At 43.5% G+C, this 22,657-nt stretch overlaps 1 protein-coding gene and 1 non-coding gene across 2 annotated transcripts in view; one reads left to right on the forward strand and one right to left on the reverse strand.

Annotated features, from left to right (window-relative positions):
* EFCAB11 (EF-hand calcium binding domain 11) overlaps positions 1-22,657 on the forward strand; it is a 199,537-nt gene that overhangs the window by 136,229 nt on the left and 40,651 nt on the right. The window lies entirely within an intron of this gene.
* Positions 10,890-11,026, reverse strand: LOC130042203 (small nucleolar RNA SNORA72). Its single transcript, XR_008795161.1, has one exon. It is a non-coding gene; the product is annotated as a small nucleolar RNA SNORA72 (small nucleolar RNA).

Raw genomic sequence — 22,657 nt, forward strand, 5'->3', positions numbered from 1 at the left:
GCCCACTTCCAGCCCTCAAGGAGGCACACTGTGTTCTTAGCCTGTTGAACTCTCCTTTGCTGGTTCTTGAAGGTGTGAGTTAACATAGCAGTGAGAAGAGGCTGAATGCTTTGACTATATGGAAAAGCAGAAGTCAGAGAAGGAGAGCACAGTTAGAGCCGAGTGTCGGAAGGTGGGTCAGGCAGTGATCAGAGAACAGCCTCTGACTGTGCAGGCCTTTGGGAGGCCTTTGGGTGCCCAGGGTTCCTACTAGGGCCAGTAGAGAGCTTTGGAATGTTGGAAGGCATGAAAGGGACTGAGTATATTTGAGACAAATACCCCTCGCAACAGACCTCATCAGGTCACAGAGAACTGCTGGAACCTACTGGAGACATCTGTAGATTGATGCAAGAGATCACCGGCATTGAGACGTCTATAGCTGTAGGTGATCAGAGGGGGTGAGCTTAAAGAGGAAAGGTGGGCAACCAGATTGAATCTCAGAGTAGTGATAATGAACCACTGCCAGAGGAAGCCCGTGAGGAGCAGGTTTGCAAAGCACGAGGAATTACACTTGGGTCCCTTCTGACCAGGCCATGAGGCCATGCACCATCTGCATCTGGGTTTCTGCTTCTGGCACTGAGCAAGAAAACAAACACAGACACAGATTTGGGCATCATCAGCACAGCCCAGGATGGTCCTTTTCAACAAGGCTAAAGCCATGGTGAGTGAGAGCTCTTAGGGATGTCTCTGAGGAGGGAAGACTAAGAGAGATCTGTGAACTAGAAGGTGCGAAGGAAAAGGGGAGGGCGCAGAGAGGACAGGAGTGCCCAGAGAGTTGAGGGGACTGCAGGAATTGTGGTGTGGAGACCAAGAGACTGAGGTCTCAAGGATAGAGTGATCAGTGGTGATCAGCAATGTTAATAAACTAATACAGTGAAGATTGAGGATCTTTTCCATCAGGTAAGGATTAAGGAGCTTTTCAGTTTAGCAACAAGGGGTCATTGTTGAAGCATCTTATCTAGAACAATGTTGGTGAAATAGTGGATCCCAGTGACTTGAAGGGAAGAGGATAGGTGAGAGGTGAGAGATGCAGGGTTGAGAGACAAGACAAGAGGAGCTGTTATTATAATTCATCTGGAGTGACCCCGAGACAGAAAGTTGAAGATTCAGGAGGGAAGGAGAAATCAACAATGAGGTTCTGGAAGATGGGATTTAGGGAGCAGATGGGGGAAGTCCTGTCTCCAGCAGAGAACTGACTTACATTTGGGATGTATGGGAGAGAACATTTATGGATGGAATTGAAGATGTAGGATGATTTAGTCAGAAACAAACGGAAGTTGCCTTGGTGCTTGGTGGAAAGGCTTGGGAGGAGGAGAATGGCCGTAGTCTGGGTTGACGAGAACAAAAGCAGAGAAGTGTGACAAAGATGAGGAGACTGGGAGGGCCTGGTCTCTCAGAGTGACCAGGAGGGACAATTAAATGAGGAGGCAAACAGAAGAAACAGAGAGCTGTAACTTATCTTAAATATTGGTAATTTAATTACACCCATCTTGTCTTTCTACACAATGATTCATTTATATCATAACCTAAAAATTATTTTCCAACAATAGCGATTTTTTTTCTTACCAGAAACATCATTTTCTGGCCAATTCAAATTATCCTTGTGTGTTTCTGTTGTTTACTTTGATGTTCACCAGGTTAAATCTTCAGCTATGCTAGTGCCATTAAGAGTTCCCAATGCAGAAAAATCTATTCATTATGAACACATTTATTGCTTCATTGAGTTGCCTATTTAAAATGCAAAGAACCACAAATTAAATGTAGTGCTTTTTCATTTTGAAAAAAGCGGATGAATGGGTACTATTTTCTTGAATACATCGTGTTTGTCTGACATAATTAACAGTCCAGATTCACAGGCTAGCAGATGCCAATCCTTGCTGGCTTTGATACTTGTTCCTTCTGGAAAGGAACGCTTCCGAAGACTTACTCACGCTGTGTTCAGCATCAGGGGAAATGGTGAGGCAGATGTAATGGAGATGGTTGCTTTGAGGGGGTGGAGGGATGGCAGTTAAGTGGACAGCAGAGAGATTGGCTCCCAAAATCAGTCTCTGAAGTTAATTCTGTATTTTGTAAAAAAAAAAAATTCTTCATAGAAATTGTGAAACGAAATATCCAAGAATCGTATATATCATGTCAGCCCATCACTCCCTGACTTCAAATCTAAAGTCCCCTGTGGTGGGATGTTCTGATGTTTCTTTTGTGACATGTTCTTGATCAATGTGAATCTGCTGTGTTGAATGTGTGTCAGATAGGCTAGAGTCAGCGATCATGGCTCTGACCAATGAAAAGTCTGCATTTAACGCCCAGTGGATCTGATCTGGAGGGCAGAGTTTCTTTTTCAGTTCTATGCCGTTGGAACCCCACAGAAGCCTTGTACTCTTTTTTTCCCCCTCCTGGTTTTGAGGACACATCTGGCTGTGCTTAGGGCTCATTCCTGGCTCTGTACTCAGGTATCACTCCTGGTGGTGCTCAGGGATCATGTGCTGTGCTGTATAAAACCATGGTTAGCCACATTTAAGGCAAGCATCTGAAATCCTGTACTATCTCTCCAACCCAATGTGTGTTAATTATGATGGTCCATATCCAGGCTGTGATTGCGAGAGCTCGTCTCTGCTTGGGAGAGCTTGTTTCTGCTCGGGAGAGCTTGTCTCTAGTTGCAAGAGCTAGTGTGTGTCTGGTTGTGAGAACTCATCTCTAGTTGAGAGAGTTTGTCTCTGGATGGGAGAGTTTGTCTCTGGATGGGAGAGTTTGTCTCTGGTTAGGAGAGTTTGTGTCTGGTTGGGAGAGCTAGTCTCTGTACTTTCTACTTTCCACTTCAATCTCACTTATTTTGACTAATTCTCCATGCTTCCCCTCTCCCCAGCTTTTCAGGGATATACCCAGGTTCCTTTTTCTTTGGTAGGAGGACAGTGCTTCTTTGATTCTCCCCAGGAGCATTGCACTGTTGGTCTGCTCCAGGGAATTCTGCTTCAGACACGCAGAGCTGTGTGGAGGCCGCCATCTTTCCCTTGTGCCAGCCCATGCTCCTTGGATCTTCCTACCTCTGACAGATGTATGGTGAAAATATTTTTCCCATTGAGTAGGATGTCTTTTTATTTCAGTTTTATTCGAAGCACAGAAATGTTTGTCTGATGTATCTTGTTCATTTATTTTTGGTCTTATTTTATTAGCCAATAGAGTAATCATTGAAGACACTTTGGAAGTCATTGTCATGGAATTTTCTGTCCGTTTTCTTTTATGAATTTTGGTCTAACATCTGTCTTTAATCCATTTTCGGTTAAGGTCTGTTATATGGTGTGAAATAGGATTACATTTCTTTCTTTTCTTTTTTCCCTCCTCCCCCCCCCCCCCCCCATCGCTATTGGGGCTAAGCAGTTTTTCTTACACTATTTAAGAGGGGTTTCTTTCTCCAATTTATTATTTTTTTCCCTCAGGGGTTACTCCTCAGAGCTCTGCATTCAGAAATTACTCCTGATGGTGCTTAAGGGACCATATTAAATCAGGGTGATTCAATACTCGGGGGATTGAATCCGGGTTGCTTAGTACAAGGCAAGAGTCCTACCTGCTGTACTATCTCTCCAGCCCCCATTTTTTTCTCCACTTTTTTCCTTTATCATAAATTTACTGCTTATGTATCTGAGAGTGTATTTGTGGTCTCTAAATTATCATCTGTTGATCTGAAAGTCAAGTTTTATTCCAGAGTCATATTATTTCGATTACTATAGCTTTATAGTATAATTTAGAAGTCAAGGAATACAGTGTCTCATCTTTTTTCTCAGGATGGCTTTGAGTATTGGGAATGGAGGCTTTATGGTTCCATGCAAATTTTAGTACTATGTTTCCATGCCCCTGAAGACTGTCATTGAATTTTTATAATACGTGGATAGAATAGTCATTTTAACCATGTTTGTTCTTCCAATCCATGACCAGGGGAATATTTTTATTTCTTTTTCTCTTCAGTCTTTTTCAATTTTTTATTTATTTTAAATTTAGGAGTAGCACTATTTATTCAGCCACAGATTAACTGACTTAAATAGGCATCAACTCCATATTACTTTAAAAAATTTTTTATTGAATATCCATAAGATATTGTTGTTAAAGAGCTGCGCAACCTCTTATTGTCTAGTTTTCGCTCTCAGAGAACCTGGCAGGCTACCAAAAGTGTCCTGCCCGCATATATGCCTGACTGGGAACACCTGTAAAGGTGAATAGAGGCTGCCCCAAAAGCCTCCATCCCTCTCGGAGAGCCTGGCAAGCTACTAAGAGTATCCCACCCACATGGCAGAGCCTGGCAAGCTACCTGTGGCATACTTGATATGCCAAAAACAGTTACAGTGATGGTCCTCATTCCCCTGACCCTGAAAGAACCCCCAATATGCCATCAGGCTATGCTAGCATGTGACAGGGATGAATGGAGATGTTACTGGTGCTTGCTCGAGCAAATCGATGAACAACAGGATGACAGTGATACAGTGATCCATAAGATAGACCCTTACAAAGCTGTTCATGATTGGGTTTTAGTCACACAAAGATCTAACACCCATCCCTCCATCAGTGTACACTTTCCACCACCAGTGTCCCCCATTCCCCTCCTACCATCCCCCAACAGCCCACCCCAACCTCCCTCTATTTTTGTGCATTATGGTTTACAATACAGGTACTGTGAGGTTATTGTGTTTGTTCAGGGGATACAGTATTTTTATTGGGACAATAAGGCTGCAGTATTGTTTACAATAGCCAAAATCTGGAAAAAAAACCTCATGCCCAAGAACAGATGACTGGTTAAAGAAACTTTGGTACATCTACATAATGGAATACTATGCAGCTGTTAGAAAAGATGAAATCATGAAATTTGCATAAAAGTGATTCTACTTTTTGATCATTGTATGACCGAAACCCAAGCACAAAGGTTTGTAAATCTACAACCGTACCTCATGGTGCTTCACTAATAAAAAAAAAAAAGGTGATTCTACATGGGAAGTATCATGCTAAGTGAAATGAGTCAGAAAGGGAGGGACAGACATAGAAAGATTGCACTCATTTGTGGAATATAAGGTAACAGAATGAGAGACTAACACCCAAGAATAGTTGAGATAAGTACCAGGAGGTTTGCTCCATGGCTTGGAAGGTGGCAGCACATGTTGGGGGAAAAGGCAGCTTAGATAGCGAAGGGAACACCAAGTAAAGGGAACAGCATGCTTGGGATAGGAGATGCATGCTGAAAGTAGACTATAGACTGAACACGATGGCTACTCAATACCTCTATTGCAAACCATGACACCCTAAAGGAAAGAGAGATCAAAAGGGAATGCCCTCCACAAGGGCGAGGTGGGGGGATTGGAGGGTTACTGGGATCATTGGTGGTGGAGAATGGGCACTGGTGGAGGGATGGATACTCAATCATTGTATAACTGAAACCCGAGGACGAATGTTTGTAAGTTTACATGGGTAAAACACCATGTACTACGTGGTGTTTCACTAATAAAAATTAAATTAAAAAAATAAGGCTGCAGTAGCTTTTTAACTGGATGGCAGCTTTGGGGTGTGGACGTGACAGGGGGTGAGGTGGGGTGGGGTGGGGTGGGGAAGTAGACCATCCTGACCCTGAGAAACCTGGAGATTTCAGTCACAAAACCCACAAAACCGAATTTAGTGATAGCACAGCGGTAGGGCGTTTGCCTTGCGCACAGCCAGCCTGGCCGAGCTGGGTTCGATTCCCCCGCCCCCCTTGGAGAGCCCACAAGCTACCAAGAGTATTTCGCCTGCATGGCAAAGCCTGGCAAGCTACCCATGATCTGGCAAGCTACCCGTGATGTATTCAATATGCCAAACACAGTAATAACAGGTCTCAAAATGGAGATGTTACTGGGACCGCTCGAGCAAATCGATGAACAATGGGAGGACAGTGTTTTTTTTGTTTGTTTTGTTATATCGGAGAGCCCGGCAAGCTACCGCGAGTATTCGATATGCCAGACACAGTAACAACAAAGTCTCCAATGGAGACGTTACTGGGCCCGCTCGAGCAAATCGACGATCAACGGGAGGGTTATATCTTGAGATATGTTTGTCCTAAGACAATGAAGTCAATTTGGGGGTATGGGTGCGATTTTGGATTGTGGGAGTAAGAGGCTGCCGGGGGTTCTTCTTGGGTGGGACCCAGGCTGACCCACCCCTCTCCCTTTCTGGTCTGTTCAGCCTTGATCAGGTCCGAGATTAACTGTGGCTTTTGATCTCTTTTGAGATGTATTACGGGTCTCTGAAACAAGTCTGAAAAATGAGCTTTTAAGTTAGCTGAACCAGAGGTGGTTTGTGGGTGTGACTCCCATATACCTAACTTTGGGCTGTTTAATTTCTCAGAAAATTTGACCCCAGGTTATTGGTGTCTGGCCAGAGGCAGAGGTATCAGGAATAATAATTTTAGGTATCAGGAAGCCTGAAGGCTCTATCACGCTGCTGATGCACTCACCTGGCAGGTACAGTTGACCTGCTGGAGGCACTCTTCTGTTTCTTTAATAGCAACTTACAGCATTTGATGTATAAGACTTTCACCTCTTTTGCTAATTTCTACTTATATTTTTGTAGGACACAATTGTAAATGAAAAAATATTTAAATTTCTTTCTCTTGTATATTGTTGTGTATAAAAATGCATATTGTAGGGGCTGGAGCAATAGATAGCACAATGGGTAGGGCGTTTGCCTTGCATGCGACTGACCCAAGTTCAATTCCCAGCATCGCATATGGTCCCCTGAACATCCCCAGGAGTAGTTCCTGAGTGCAGAGCCAGGAGTAACCCCTGTGCATCGCCAGATGTGACCCAAAAAGTACAAAAAAAAAAGAAATGCATATTGTAATCTGCACATAGTAGCGTATTTCTCCCCAACTTGACCCTTCAGTTGTATTTTCTTGCCTAATTTTGTGTTGACGACCTTCAGTACAGTTTTGAATAATTACAGTGAGAGTGGAATTTTTTGCCTTGTGTCTATATTAAAGGTGAACCTTTCAGCTTTATGCCATTTAATATGATGTTAGCTGTGGGTTAGTGGCCTTTACTATATTGAGGTCTCTTCTTTCTATTTTCATTTTGCTGGACATTTTAATCATAAACGGGGTGTGAAATCTTGTCAAAAGCTTTTTCTATGTCTATTGATATGATTATATGAACTGTATCTTTCTTTTTGTTTATGTGAAAAATCACATTTATTGATTTTCATTTATTGGACCACTGTTGTATCTCTGGAATAAATATGCTCTTGGTGTATTACCCTTTTAATGTGATATTGAATTTGGTTTGCTGATATTTTGTTGAGGATCTTTGTTCATTGGGGATCTTGGTCAGTAATTTTCTTTTTAAGTGCTGTCTCTCTTCACTTTTTGTATCAGGGTAATGTTACTCTCATAGAAATTGGAATGATTCCTGTTTGTTTTCTTTTCTGGAATGGCTTGAGAAGCATAGAGAATATATTATCTTTGAAGATTTGGTGTAGATCACTAGTGTTTGGACCAAGACTTTTGTTTTGCTGTACCTTTTATTGCTGTTAAAATTACATTATTAGTAAGTGGTCTGTTTTGGGTTTTGTTGTTTGTTGTTTTTTGTTTGGGGGCAGCTACACCTGGTGATGCTCAGGGCTTACTCTTGGCTCTGCACTGAGGGATTATTCCTGGCGGGACTTGAGGGGTGGGGGCGGGGTTGTCATATGGGGTGCTGGGGTTGCCCCGTGCAAGGCAAGGGTCCTACCTGCTGTACTAGCTCTCTAGCCCTGGACTGTTCAGGTTTTTAATTTCTTCTGGATTCAGTATTGGAAATTGTATGAGCCAAAAAATTTACCTATTTACTCTTGGTTCTCCAATAAATTTAAAAAATATAGTAATCTCTTCTGAGTGTTTGAACCTCTGAGATATCTTCTCCCTTTTTATTTCTGATCCAGTTTATTCATTCCTCTTTTTTCCCCTTTTGAAACTATTTATTAATGCTGATTATTCTTTAAAAAGCAACCCTTGGATTCATTAATTTTTTCCACACAGCTTATTTCCACTTTAATTTGTATTATTTCCTTCCTTCTATTTACTCTGAGTTCTAATTGTTCTTTTTCTAGTTCTTTCAACTGTGAGGTTATGTTATTTATTTGAGCCTTTTTTGTTCCCCAATACAAACCTGTATTTTTTTCTTTTTTTCTTTTTTGGGTCACACCTGGCGATGCACAGGGCTTACTCCTGGCTTTGCACTCAGGAATTACTTCTGGTGGTTCTCAGGGAACCATATGGGATGCTGGGACTCGAACCCGGGTCAGCTGTGTGCAAGGCAAATGCCCTACCCACTGTACTCCAGCCCCAATATAAACCTGTATTGCTGTGAATTTCCCTCCTAGTACTGCTTTTGCTGTGTCCCATAGGTTCTAATAAATCACGCCTTCATTCTCATTTATTTCCAAGAATCTTTTTATCTCTTCCTTAAATTCCTTTTTGAACTAAAGGTAGTTCAGTAGTAGTCCCTTTACTCTCCAAACCATGTAGAATTTTCTCTTCTTCCTTCCTTTCTTCCTTCCTTCCTTCTTTCCTTCCTTCCTTCCTTCCTTCCTTCCTTCCTTCCTTCCTTCCTTCCTTCCCTCCTTCCATCCCTCCTTCCCTCCCTCCCTTTTTTTTGGGAGCCACTTCTGGTGGTGCTCAGGGTTTATTTTTGGCTCTGTGCTCAGGAATCATTCCTGGCAGGCTCAGGGGGACAGATGAGATGGGGCTCAAAACTAGGCCAACCACGTGAAGACCAAGTGCCCTCTCCACTTTACTTTCTCTCTGGTCCTTTTCTTCAGATTTCTTTTTTTAAAAAATGGCTAATTCATAGCATTGTGATATGAAAAGATACCTGATAGGATTTCAGTCTTTAAAATTACTGAAACATGGCAAGTACCAAAGAGAGGAAGACTCCTGAAAGCAAATATGCTTTGGATTTCGTATTTCTATATCCTTTGGATGAGTACCTTGTTAGAGAGTAGCATTGTTAGATAATATGGTATTTGCATTCTCCACTTTAAAATGAATCGTCATACTATAGAGGTGGCACCAGCTTACCTTCTTACCAACAAGTAGAATTCCTTTTTCTTTTCATCTTCTCCAAAACAAAATTTCCTTTTTCTTTCTATTTTTCTTCTCTTTTTTTCATGTAATAGGCTATTCTCCCCAGTGTGAAATCGTATCTCATTGTGGTTTTGACTTATGTTTTCTTAATATTCGGTGATGTTGAGCATTTTCTTCATATGTATGTGGGCCCTCTCTGTATCTTATTTCTTGAGAAATGTCTGTTCCCTTTCATTTTGTATTGTATTTTGCCTTTTTATTTCATAGTGTTTGGTTTTCTTCTCTCATAGAGTTGTATTCCTTTTTGTAAAGTTCTTTTGAATATTAACTTCTTACCAGATGTATGACATGCAAATATCTTCTCTCAATTGCTATATTATTTTTATGTGGTGTATACTTTGTAAAATATTTTTAATTTGATGTAATTTCATTTGTTCATTATTGTTTTTTATTTCATTTCCATTTGAGTTGAATAAACTCATCTCTTCTATGAGGTTCTAACCTCTATCACCTTTGTTTATTTCAGTATATTTTATGGTTTGGGGACAAATGTCTATATTTAATCTATTTTGAGTTAGTTTTTAGGAATAGCATTGGAGATATAATAGTTCCTTGTTTTCTGTGGCAGTAGTTTCATTCCTATAGAAGTAGTCTAGTTTTCCCAGTACTGTTTGTTGAAATGACTCAGTCCCACTTCATTATATGATCTTTACTCCTTTATCATAGATTACATATACATAAATCTGTGGTTTTATTTCTGGTTTTTCTTTTCTATCTCATTGATTTATTTACCAGTTCTCTTCCAATACCGTACTCTTTTATTTATTCATTTATTTTTTGTTTATTTATTTTTTATTAGTGAAACACCATGAGGTACAGTTGTAGATTTACAATTTTTTGTGCTTGGGTTTCGATTATACAATGATCAAATACCCATCCCTCCACCAGTGCCCATTTTCCACCACCATGGATAATATCCCTCCCACCCCCATCCCTCCCATCCCACCCTGCCTCTGTGGCAGGCAAATTCCTTGTGTTCTCTCTCTCCTTTTGGGTGTTGTGGTCTGCAAAAGAGGCTTTGAGTGGCAAACATATTCAGTCCCTAGTCTACTTTCAACATGCATCTCCTGGGAGGATCCTCCAAACACCCTTTATTTGGTGCTCCCTTCTCTATCTGAGCTGCTCTTTCCCCTAGAATGCCCGGCTGGCCTCTAAGCTATGGAGTAATCCTCCTGGTGCTGATCTCAACTATTCTTGGAATACCGTACTCTTTTAATCACTGTTGCTTTGTAGTATAGTTTGAAGTCAGAGAGCCTGGCACTTCCCTTTTTTTTGAAAGCAGTAATTTTTATTCTAACATTCAGAGCAAACTCAGATGCTAGTCAAGTCTAGGTATTCATATTTTTAGTCATAGGTCATTTGTGGTTTGACTCTAAAAAATAAAACTAATGTCACTGTGTCTCACTCTTGGTTTTGTGTGTGGTATATTCCATCCCTTTAACTTGTGTTTGCAGGGAAACCTCAGACCCTCAGATTTTCTCTAACCTGTCGCCCCTCAGTTTTACAGTCTCTCAATGACTGAGTCACAGAATTGTATCACTTATTACTTACCACTGGGGGCTATTACTTTTTTTTAATTATTTTAAATTTACATAGAATTCCTTTTCTTGCTTGTGAAAATGTTTTCAATCAGAGTCCCAGTGGAAAACAGAATACTATTCAGAATACTAAGGCAAAGAGATTCTAATTGAATTATTTTATTTTTATTTTGTGTTTTGTTTTTGATCATCAGTACTTATAAGACCAGACCTAAATCAGTAGAAGAACTAGAACTAGGGACATAGATGTGGTGTTATCGTAGTGAATGTTTAGCTTTCCCTTATTATTACCAAATCAGAACAGAGAGAAGATTTGCAGTAAGTGAAAGAACTTTTAACAAAAGCATGTGCAGATACAAAAAAGGAAAATCCAACTACATCATTTTAGGGTTTTCAAGACTTGTTAACGTCCCAGTCCTGAAGCCCCAAGGGAGGAATATTATTCCTGGAGCCTAGAGACAGCAAGGGCTAAGGAGGAGGGATCACCTGGTGGGAGGTGCGTTCTGGGTAATTAGCCACTGCCGGAAGGAAGAGCTTCGACAGGGAGGAAGTGGGAAGTGGTCCCATCTCCTCTCCTCTCTCCTGCTCATCTGACAGGTGCCTTCCAGCAGCCCTTGGGGAAGCCAAGCAGTGGACTTCAGAGGGCACCTAAGGAAAAATCCAGAATGGATTTGGGGGTGGGTAGGAATATGCAAATAGAGAATAAATTTATCAGGGCTCCAGTGGTACTTTTATATTTTTTTTCTTTTTGGGTCACACCTGGTGATGCACAGGAGTTACTCTTGGCTCTGCACTCAGAAATTACTCCTGGTGGTAGCTCAGGGAACCATATGGGATGCTGGGAATTGAACCTGGGTCGGCCACATGCAAGGCAAACACCCTACCTGCAGTGCTATCGCTCCAGTCCCCTCAGTGGTACTTTTGTAGAAAGTAGTTGTTAAATTCGTCCAGTTTAATTTTTTGAAATTCAACTTTTCCTTTGCATATCATTTTATTTTATTAAAGAACTGAAATTTATAAAGTTATTGGTAGTTGGGTTTTAGGCAAATAATATTTTCAACACCAGTCCCACCACTAGTGTCAACTTCCCTCCACCAGTGTTCCCAGATTCCCGTCCCACCCCAAGCCCCGCCCCATCAGACAGGCACATTACAAAGTTCCCGTGCTTGCCACTTAGATCTCGTGTTTTCAGTGTTGCTGAGTCTGTGCTTGGGTCCTATGACTCTACCCCTCACTCATCTCACCAGTATAACTGGCACCCTGATTCCTGCACACCCATGACTTTCCTTTCTCTTCTTCCCTTGATTTCTGTCCTTCCCAATCCTCCTCTCTAAACACTGGTGTTAAGGGTGATCTAGGCATCCCCCTTTTTACTACAGTACATTTCCCCTTTCATTCAGTGTTCTATATACTACAGATAAGTGAGATCATCCTGGCTTTGTCTTCCTTCTTCTGGCTTCTCACAACATGATTTCTTCCAGTTCTAACCATGTGGCAGCAGACTGCATGATGTCATCATTCTTGCAGCTGCATAGTATACATACCACATCTCACAGACAGTATTTTTTAAACATTTTTATTAGTGAGACACCATAAGGTACAGTTGTAGACTTACAAATTTTGTGCTTGGGTTTCATTTATACAGTGATCAAATACCCATCCCTCCACCAGTGCCCATTTTTTTCCCCCAACCTGTCAGCTACGGAGGAACTAGGACTAAGGCTAAAGGTGCTCCTTCTTTATTGCAGTGAACTGAAATTTTTCAGCAAATGCAGTTACCTTGCCTTGCTAATGCAGAAGTCAAGACAGGCCGTCTACCGCCTCTTCCCCACTCTCTGCTCCTTTCCCTCTACCCATGGCACAGCCTGGAGCAAGAGTGCCCGTGGCTGCCTAAGTCCTGATGTCTCTGTCCATGAAAATTGTGATTCAAGTGGGTTGAAGCAATAGTACAGTAGGTAGAACCTTTGCCTTGCATGAGTCCAACCTGGGTTTGCTTCCTGTTGCCCCATATGGGCTTCCACACCCAACGGGAGTGATCCCTGAGCACTGCTGGGTGTGACTCCCCCCCCCCCCATGTTAAAAATTAAGGCAAACTTTTCAATCCAGTGTGTTTTGTTCCCCCTCTGAGACCAAGGCACTGTAGTCAAGCCCTAGGGGACCAAGTCTAGATTTGTGCCCTGTAGCTTGGAGGGGTCTCGGGGGGCATCATTGGTGCATGGGCATGCCAGGCACGTGCCCAGCTTTGCTCTTCCTGGGGGGCACGGGAAACCTCAGACAGAATTGAGTGGACGGCCAATCCTGACCTGAGCTTCGTGCCATCTTCACTCCTTGGCATGACCTCAGGAAGAGCCTGCACAGCCCTGCAGGTGGGCAGAGGGCTGTTCATTGAGACACCCCAGGTGGGGAGAGGGTCTAAGCCAGGGGTGGGCACATCTCCTTGGGCCTGCAGATACCTAGTTCAGGGCTGGGGCCCCTTCCTCCCTGTCCAGTCCTGAGCATGTGGCCCAAAGACCTCTCAGCAAGTGCCCAGAATTTCCCTGCCCCCTTGTTTTTCCATCACTCCCGCCAGGGACTGTGCAACATTCCCAACTGCTTCCTGCTTTCCCCTCAGCTTGTCAAGCACTGGCAACATTAACAGAATAGCAGCACACACAGGTGCTGTCCCTGGACCTCTGTGCCACCAGGTAGCCCTTCCCTGGTTTCTGCAGAAGCTCGTCAAGACCTGGGTCGCTGTGCCCTGACGTCTGCCCTGCCCTGGCCCGGCATTCTCTGCAAATGGCCTCACATCCCCTTTCTCTAGAGACTAGAAACTACCCAGCGACAGTCATTTGCCTCCTGCCCTAAGGACAGCCTTGCTACAGCCACAGGGTGGATGGAGGACAAGAGCTGGCCCTGCTCGGCCACTGAACCGCCTCCATGGCTCCCTGCCTCCTCTCTGCAGTCTCAGGTAGCTCCCTCCTCTACAGCCTTGGCTTCAGCATCCCCCGCTCCTTGCTCTGGACCTGATGATGCCTCCTGTCTGGTGGTCTAGGGCTCAGAGTTTATTTTGCTCTGTTTGGGGGCCATACCCAGTGCTGCTCAGGGCTTCTTCCTCTTGACTCTGAGCTCAGAGATCACTCCTGGCAGTGCTAGAGGACTGTACTGGAGGCCGGGGATCCACTCCAGGTTGGCTGTGTGCCGAGACAAGTGCCCTCCCTGCTGTGCTATTGCTCCAGGCCCAGAGCTCAGCGTCTCCCTGCCTTCCTGACTCTGCCTCTCATCCCCTGGGTACTTCTGATCCCCTGTGCTCTCCCTCCTGTCCCAGTGATTTTGTTGAAACACCGAGATCAGGTCCAGCTGGGGCCTCGCTGCTGTGAAGACCAGAGGACAAGTTAGTTCTGTTCTATGGTACAGCACACTTTGGTGGGGGGAGAGGGGGTCACCTTCCAGACGTGCACTTTCACCTGGCATCCTCACACTGCTGCCTGTGCTGATTTTTGGCCAACGCAACTGGTATCTCTGAAGGGCTACATCAGACTCAGACTTTGTGTACACATCAGGCCACTGGTATCCGCAAACGATGCTCAGATGTCTTTAGAAGTTTATGCCAGAGGGGCTGGAGCAATAGTACGATGGGTAGGGTGTTTGCCTTGCACGCGGCCGGCCCGGTTCGATACCCAGCATCCCATATGGTCCCCCAAGCACCTCCAGGAGTAATTCCTGAGTGCATGAGCCAGGAGTAACCCCTGTGCAACATCGGGTGTGACCCAAAAAGAAAAAAAAAGTTTATACCAGAAGGAATGAACTTTCTATGGGGAGGGGGGTACACATTTCCAATTAGAGATGATGTATTACTTACTGCAGCCGGAGTCCACTGAGGGGGGAACAGCCGTAATAGCTTATTTCAGAACTAATATGGCTATATGTTAGCGACAGAAATGATGTAGCTATCTTATTAGAAATACAACAGAGAGATTACTTAGCAGCTGTCTCCCCACACTGTCATTTTATTTTGCTCTGTGGTTCTTGGCAGAGAATCTAGAAAAGTGAAAAAAATAATAATTAAGCCACACTGTGTTCTCCTGGACAAAATGATTTCTCCTGTTCCAAGAAACAAATCTTACAAGGCAATGCATGCACCATGATGGTGGGAAGTCGAACCTTCTCTGGAAGTGTTTTTCTCTCAGACACTGTCTTTTCCCAGTCCCTCTTGTTGAGTTTTTCTTCACCCCATGTTCCTGACACAGAGCATGGACGTCCTCCAAGGGCCCACCATAAGCTCTCTCAGCTTCGCTTTGAAGCAAAGAATTCCACAGGGACCTATTCAGGACTTGCTTTTCATTGAGCTAAAGAGATGCCACGTGGAGCACTTTAATTTGCGCATTCTTTCATCATTCGTTGAACAAATAATTGTGTTAATGGCCACTTAAAGCCATCTTAGAATGGATATTATTTCACATGTGGAAAAATGCCAGACGAGAGAGAGAGAGAGAGAGAGAGAGAGAGAGAGAGAGAGAGAGAGAGAGAGAGAGAGAGAGACTTTCTGTGGGACTGCCACAGTTCCCCCACCCCTAAGCCTCCACACCTGGTTGGACTGTCACTCTGGCCCTTAGATCATTGATAATTACAAAAAAAAAAAGAAAAAATGTTCCTACCTGCTTGGTTTCACGCTGTGCATTTAACATCAGAGTCTCTATCAAACTGGCCCCAAGGGCTCATGGCACAAAAGCAGTTAAGAACTCTCTTCGCTGAAGGTGTCAGTCTTCATTTGGAAGGAGTGGGTTATCTATTCAGATCATCAGGAAGTATTTTGTAAAATCAAAGTGCCCCAAAATCTCAGGACCAGAGTAATAGGTGCTGTAATATTTATCACTAGCTTGATTCATTCATGCAATGCATAGGTAATGCGTGCTTCTGCATGCAATGCCCTGTGTGATGGAATCAAAGGTGAGGACTCAGTCCTTGCTAAAGCTGTGGTGAAACATTTCCAGTTACTAAACCAAGGCTTAGCCCTGTGGGTTTATGCCAGGACCATCTGTGGCAAAGAGTTTCCTTTTTCTTTTTCTTTCTTTTAAAAAAATTTTTTTTTATTGAATCACCAAGAGATACAGTTATGAAGCTTTCATGTTTGAGTTTCAGTCATACAGTGATCGAACACCCATCCCTCCACCAGTGCACATTCCCCACAACCAATGACCCCAGTATCCCTCCCCCATCCCAATTCTCCTAGTGCCCCAGTGGTAGATGATTTCCCCCATACTCTCTCTCTCTCTGCATTATGGTTTGTAGTATAGATACTGAGAGGCTAAGACGCTATCACGTTTTGTCCTTTATCTACTTTCAGCACTCATCTTCCATCCTGAATGATTCCTTCAACCATCATTGATTTACTGATCCCTTCTCTTTTCCTGCTGCCTTCTCCCCCAGCTCATGAGGCAGGCTTCCAACCATGAAGCAATATTCCCGGCCCTGTGTCTACTGTCCTTGGGTGTCAGTCTCTGACTGTTGTCCTTCTATGTCTGTCCCTCTCTTTCTGACTCATTTCACTTAGCATGATACTCTCCCTGACCATCTACTTATAAGAAAATTTCCATGACTTCATCTTTCCTAACAGCTGCATAGTATTCCATTGTGTAGATGTACCAAAGTTTCTTTAACCACTTGTCTGTTCTCTGACACTAGGGTTATTTGCACATTCTGTCTTTTGTGAACGGTGCTGTAATGAACATGTCGGTGCAGATGTCATTTCTATCGTGCTTTTTTGCACCCCCGGGATATATTCCCAGTAGTGGTATTGCTGGGTCATATGAAAGCTCATTTTCTAGTTTTTTGAGGAATGCCCATATTGTTTTCCAAGATGGCTGCACCAGTCAGCATCCCACCAACAATGAAAGAAGTGCCTTTTCCCCCACATCTGTACCAGCTATGGTTGTTCTTGTTCTTTTTGATGTGTGCCAGTCTCTGTGATGTAAGATGATATCACATTGTTGTTTTGATTTGCATCTCCCTGATGATTAGCAATGTGGGGCATTTTTTCATGTGCCTTTTGGCCATTTGTATTTCTTTATGAAGAGGCTTCTTTTCATTTCTTCTCTCCATTTTTTATGGAGTTGGGTTTTTTTTCTTGTACAATTCTACTGGTGTCTTGTATATCCTGGATATTATTCCCTTATTAGGTGGGTATTGGTAAATATTCCTTCCCATTCTGTAGGCTCTCTCTGTATTTTGGTCACTGTTTCTTTTGAGGTGCAGAAACTTCTCAGTTTAATGTAGTCCCAACTTGTTTATGTTTATTTCCACTTGCTTGGTCAGTGGTGTTTTACCCTTGATCACTTGACTTCCCGTTAATCGTCGAATTGCTCGAGCAGGCGCCAGTAATGTCTCCATTTGTCCCTGTCGCGTGCTAGTGTAGCCCAATGGAGTCTGTTCGCTCTAGGAACATGAAGAGCCTCAAACTGATCGTTCATGATCTTGATGAAGAAGTCTGACCATCTGGTAGGTGGGCGGCCACGCAGTGTTTTGATATCCCGTGGAATCCAGTCGGTAACAGCTCTAATCCAGCGGTCATCTTTAAATCTCATTACATGACCAGCCCATCTGATTTTTGACACCTTGGCAAACGAGACAGCGCCCCTGATTTTTGACCTGATTCTTGATCGTCGACAGATGTCAGAACTCTGGATTCTTTCTCTCATTTGAGTGAAACGTGATATTCCAAGCATAGCTCTTTCAATTCTTCTTTGGGAGACCTGAATAGTGTTCTCATCCTGTTTGCGTAGGGCCCAGGTCTCTGAGGCATATGTTAATGCAGGAAGAACAGTGGAATCAAAGAGAGATGTGCCCGGAGCCGGAGGTTCTTTGTCCTCTTAGCTATTTCTTCGATGTTCTTGAAGGCGTTCCAAGCCGCTCTCTTCCTCCTGCGCAGCTCAGGTGCCAGGTCATTTGTCATGTTGACTTCTCGACCTAGGTACACATAGCTGTTGCATTCAGGGATGGTCGTTTCGTTGAGAGCAAATGGGGTGTCAGGAACGAGGCTGTTTCTCATAAACATTGTCTTCGTAAGATTCAGCTGTAGTCCGACATTTCCACACTCACGGTCGAAGTCGGCCAGCATTTGTGCCGCTTGGCTGATGTTTGGTGTTATTAAAACAATCACAAATCACAAATCACATATCATCCTGTTATTCGCCAATTGCCTCGAGCAGGCCCCAGTAACGTCTCCTTCATCCTAGCCCTGAGATTACATTCAAGGCTCTTTAGGAGAATGAGACCCATCATTGTTACTGGTATTTGGCATATTGGGTACGCCACGGGGAGTTTGCCATACTCTGCCGTGATTAAAACAATGTCATCAGCAAAGTGGAGGTGGTGTAGTTGCCGACCATCTATCTTCACTCCCATTCCTTCCCATTCCAGTCATTGCATGATGCTCTCGAGGGTGGCACTGAAGAGTATTGGTGAAATGGGATCACCCTGCCGAACCCCTCTCTTGACATCAGCAATCACTTCTTTGTAGAATGGTGAGATCCTGGTAGTGAATCTGCAATACAGCTCATGGAGGATCTTGATGTATTGGGCTTGAATGCTCTGATTGGCTAGGGCTTCAATGACCGCTTCCATCTCAACAGAATCAAAGGCCTTCTTTAAATCAATGAATGTTAGACAGAGCGGCATCTTGAACTCCCAAGAAACCTCAATGAGCTTGGTTATCGCGTGGATATGGTCGACGGTGCTGAATCCTTCGCGGAACCCAGCTTACTCGCATGGTTGTCCTTCATCTAGTGTTCTGCCAATCCTATTTAGGATAACTCGAGTGAACAAGTTGTAGATGACAGACAATAGGCAGATTGGGGGATGGTTGCCAATGTCATGGATGTCTCCCTTCTTGAACAGTAGTACAGTCCTGCTGGTTTTCCATTGGGACGGAACCTTGCATTCAGACAGGTAGCATGTGAAGAGCCAAGCCAGCATATTGATGAGTACTGACGGCAGGTTCTTCAGGTGTTCAGGTCTGACCTTGTCTGGGCTGGGTGCTGTTCGTTTCTTTACTGACGAAAGGACATGTTGAATTTCGGAAGGGAGAACATTGGGAATGACATATCCATCCTGTGGAATTTGGTATGTCGGCAAGTGGACATGGCTATCGAAGAGATTTGAGTAGAAGTCATGGATAATCTTCTCCATTGCCGTTCTGGAGGATGTGATGGATCCATCAGGACGTCGGAGGGCAGTCATCTCAGTCTTGTAATTGGCGAAGGACAAGCGGGTGTTACGAATACTTTTCCCGGCTTCTGCCGCTTGCGGTTGCCTGGGGCATGTGCCAAACCACGTTGGCGAATAAGCTCAAGAGTTTTCAAAGACAGGCGTTTTTTTGTGGCTATCTCTCTCTTGGCGTTCCTTGCACAATCATGGAGGTGCTGAACCAGTCGATCGTATTCCTTGTCAATGTTGTCAACAATGGCAATCTTCCTATGTTGCCGCAATAGTGCCAAAGAGCTCCCAGTTGGTGGTCGTTCTGGGAGTTCTCTTTTTAAACTCTGCAGCCCTTTCTCCCCACTCTGTGAAGTAGAATTTTGCACGAAGGAGACGGTGGTCCGATCCCATTCGGAATTTTGGGACAACAGCGACATTGGTCAGGCAAAACCATCGATTGAATATGGTGTGGTCTATTTCATTGTGGAATCGTCCACCGGGAGACTCCCATGTCCAATGTTTAGATTCGGCCTTCTGGAACTGAGTTACCATGGATGGTCTTGATTTCTGCCCAGTGTTTCACCCTTAAAGATGCTTTTAGCTTCAATGTCATGGAAAGTTCTACCAACATTTTCCTCCATGTACCTTATGGATTCAGGTCTGATATTGATGTCTTTAATCACTTTGATCTTACTTTTGTGACTGGCATTAGACAGAGGCCAGAGTTGCTTTTTTTTTTTTTTTGCAGGTAGCTGTCCAGTTTTTCCAGCACTTTTTGTGCTCCACTTCACATTTCTTGCTCCTTTATCAAAGATTAAGTGATCATATATTTGAGAATTTGTCACAGTATATTTAACTCTGTTCCATTGGTCTATGGGTCTGTTTCTAGCCCAGTACCATGCTGTTTTTACTACTACTGCTTTGTAGTACATTTGAAGTTGGGGAAGGTGATGCCACCCATATTCTTTTCCTCAAGGATTGCTTTAGCTATTCATGGGTATTTATTTTTTCATATGAATTTCAGCACTGTTTTGAGTATTTCTTTGAAGAATGTCATGTGTGTCATTATAGGAACCACATTAAATCTGTATAGTGCTTTGGGCAGTATTGCCATTTTGATAATGTTAATCCTCCCTATCCATGAGCAGGGGATGTGTCTCCATTTTCTAGTGTCCTCTTTTATTTCTTGAGGTAGTGTTTTGTAATTTTCTTTGTATAGGTCCTTCACCCCTTTAGTTAAGCTGATTCTGAGGTACTTGATTTTCTGAGGCACTATTGTGTGAATGGGATTGTTTTTTAAATATCTCTTTCTTCTCTTTCATTATTTGTATCTAGGAAATTCAGGGACTGTTGAGTGTTGATTTTGTAGCCTGCCACTTTGCTATACAAACCTAGGCAAAGAATTTCTTTCCTTTGCCTGTTACCCTTTCTGCTCACCTCTGCATTTGGAGGGCTCAGGCCTTGCTTCTGCCTCCCTCTCTATCCATCTCTTCTCCCTAAGTAACCTCACACAGAATAGTGATGTCTAAGTACTGGTGATGAGTGAGGTTCTACCACGGCCTGGGACTCTCCCTAAGTTCCAGAAGTACCTGCATGTAAAATCTTATCATGCCGAAGGTTGTGTGTTCTCGGGCTCACTGGATGGTTCTTTCTGAACACCTGCGTTCGGTGCTCTTGAGCCCTGTATGTGGCCTGGATCAGGATGGCTGTTCTTTCTCTCAAGCTTGAGCCCCTCTCACTCTGACTCTCTATTCCCAAGCTTACAGTCTTAGTTTATATAGCAATCACATAAGGCATAAGGCGGTGACATAAAGGTGGGTTGAATATTGACAAATCAACAGAGAGGTAAGACCACTCCTCCAGGAGATTAACTCAAGGGTAAAATCTCATCTAAAGAGATTACTCCAGATTACTAGGAGATCTGCTCAAGGGTGGGATCCCAACAAGGGTGTGTTCTTCCCTCAGTTAGTAATCTACTTAAATAGTTGTAATAAATCTACTTCTAATATTTCTAGCAATGTCATTCTGTATGAGCACAGTAAGAGATATAAACTTAGTTTGGTTCTTCCTGAGAACATCTCACTATACATTCTGCAGTCCTCAGGCCAGGTTAATCTTCCTAGCTCCAGCAGGGTCCTAGTCTCGTCGTTATTTACTTTTGGATCATGACAGCATTTGTCCATGATCATGCCCTCAACTTATAGTTGAGTATCATGGTGCTTTGGCCTGGCCCATTTTGATGCCAGGGTATCTCACAGCTTGCCCTGGGTCCATTCAGTCCCTCATAGGGACCCTGCTTTTGGGGTGGTAGGAACTAAGGGCAACTGAGTCAAGAAAGCAGATGCCCAGGAGTAAATATTAGTCGGAGTCAATCAACTCCCAAGTTACAAAGCATAATATTAACTGTCTTCCTGTGTCCACACAGAAAGGACATTGCTTACAATACAAGTTCAGTGTCCTTAGATGGGTGTGACCTGATAAACCTAAGCTACCTGAGGAAGGATAAAACAGCGTTATCCTACACCTGCAGGCAGCTAGCTGGATGACCCTGAGTCTGAAGCAGAACATAAACCAACGTACTTCAGCTGACAGCAGCATCCACCCATCAATTCAAGATCTAAATGGCTCAGATGTCCACCTTGAGTTCTTCTCCTCAGCTCAACCCCCCCAATACCATCCCCCTATCTCTCATGTGAGGCATGAGCAAATGCCAATGGCTTCTCTGTCCTCATACCTGACAGAAGTGCGACTCAGCATGTGGTCTGTGGGTTGGTGGTGGGTCATGAGCTGTTTGTTATTGGCCTTTGGCGAGTATTAAAAATTGAGACTGGAACCAGAGCAATAGTACAATGGGTAGGGCATTTGCCTTGCATGCAGCTGACCTGTGTTCAATCCCCAGCATCCCTGAACACCTCCAGGAGTGATTCCTGAGTGCAGAGCCAAGGGTAACCCCTGAGCATTGCCAGGTGTGATGCAAATAGCAAAAAAAAAAAATTGAGACTAAGAACCCAAAGTTTTATATAGCAAGTAAAATGGTCTTGATGGTCAAAATCATAAGATTGCCAAGTTCAGTTGGTGAGTAATAGTGGTATAAGTAATGTAGCAACTTATCATGTGTGATATTCTGTGGTCTACCAGAAGTAACATAAAAGTTGATAAAAATCTGTGAAATGTGTTTCTTTTTATACCTTATTTTTATAGGTTTTCAGATTTCATCACATTTTTCTTATCAGGGCTCACTTTCTTTAACAAGGGAAATAGATTTTATATTCGTTAATTTTTCCCTTAGTTTACTAAAGCTAAATAAACTCCACCAAAGGTGTTTATAGCTTGAGAGAGAGGGAAAGAGAGAGAGAGAGAGAGTTTCTTTTAATTTTGGGCTTTGGAGGGGGTGGGCACATTCAGCTGTGCTTAGAGTTTGCTGCTGGTTCTGTGCTCAGGGATCACTCTTGGCGTTGCTCAGGGGATCATATGGGATGCTGGAGATTGAACCTGAGTCAGTTGTGTGCAAGACTAGCAGCTTTAACCCCTGTACTACTCTTCTGTCTGACTTCTCTTCCCACCCCTCCGCCCCACCTCTGGGCCATACCTCTTAATTATTTTTCCAAATTTTATTTTATTAAAGCGTGGTGTATTACAAAGTTATTCATAGTTGGGTTTTTGACATACTGTGTTCCATCACTGATCCCACCACCAGGGTCAACTTCCCACCACCAGTGTCCCTAGGTTCCATCTATCCAAACCCCTGCCCCAGCCCCAGCCTGCCATCTGGACAGGC

The sequence above is a fragment of the Sorex fumeus genome, unplaced genomic scaffold (genome assembly GCF_029834395.1).
Source record: "Sorex fumeus unplaced genomic scaffold, SorFum_2.1 ptg000098l, whole genome shotgun sequence".
Taxonomy (NCBI): domain Eukaryota; kingdom Metazoa; phylum Chordata; class Mammalia; order Eulipotyphla; family Soricidae; genus Sorex; species Sorex fumeus.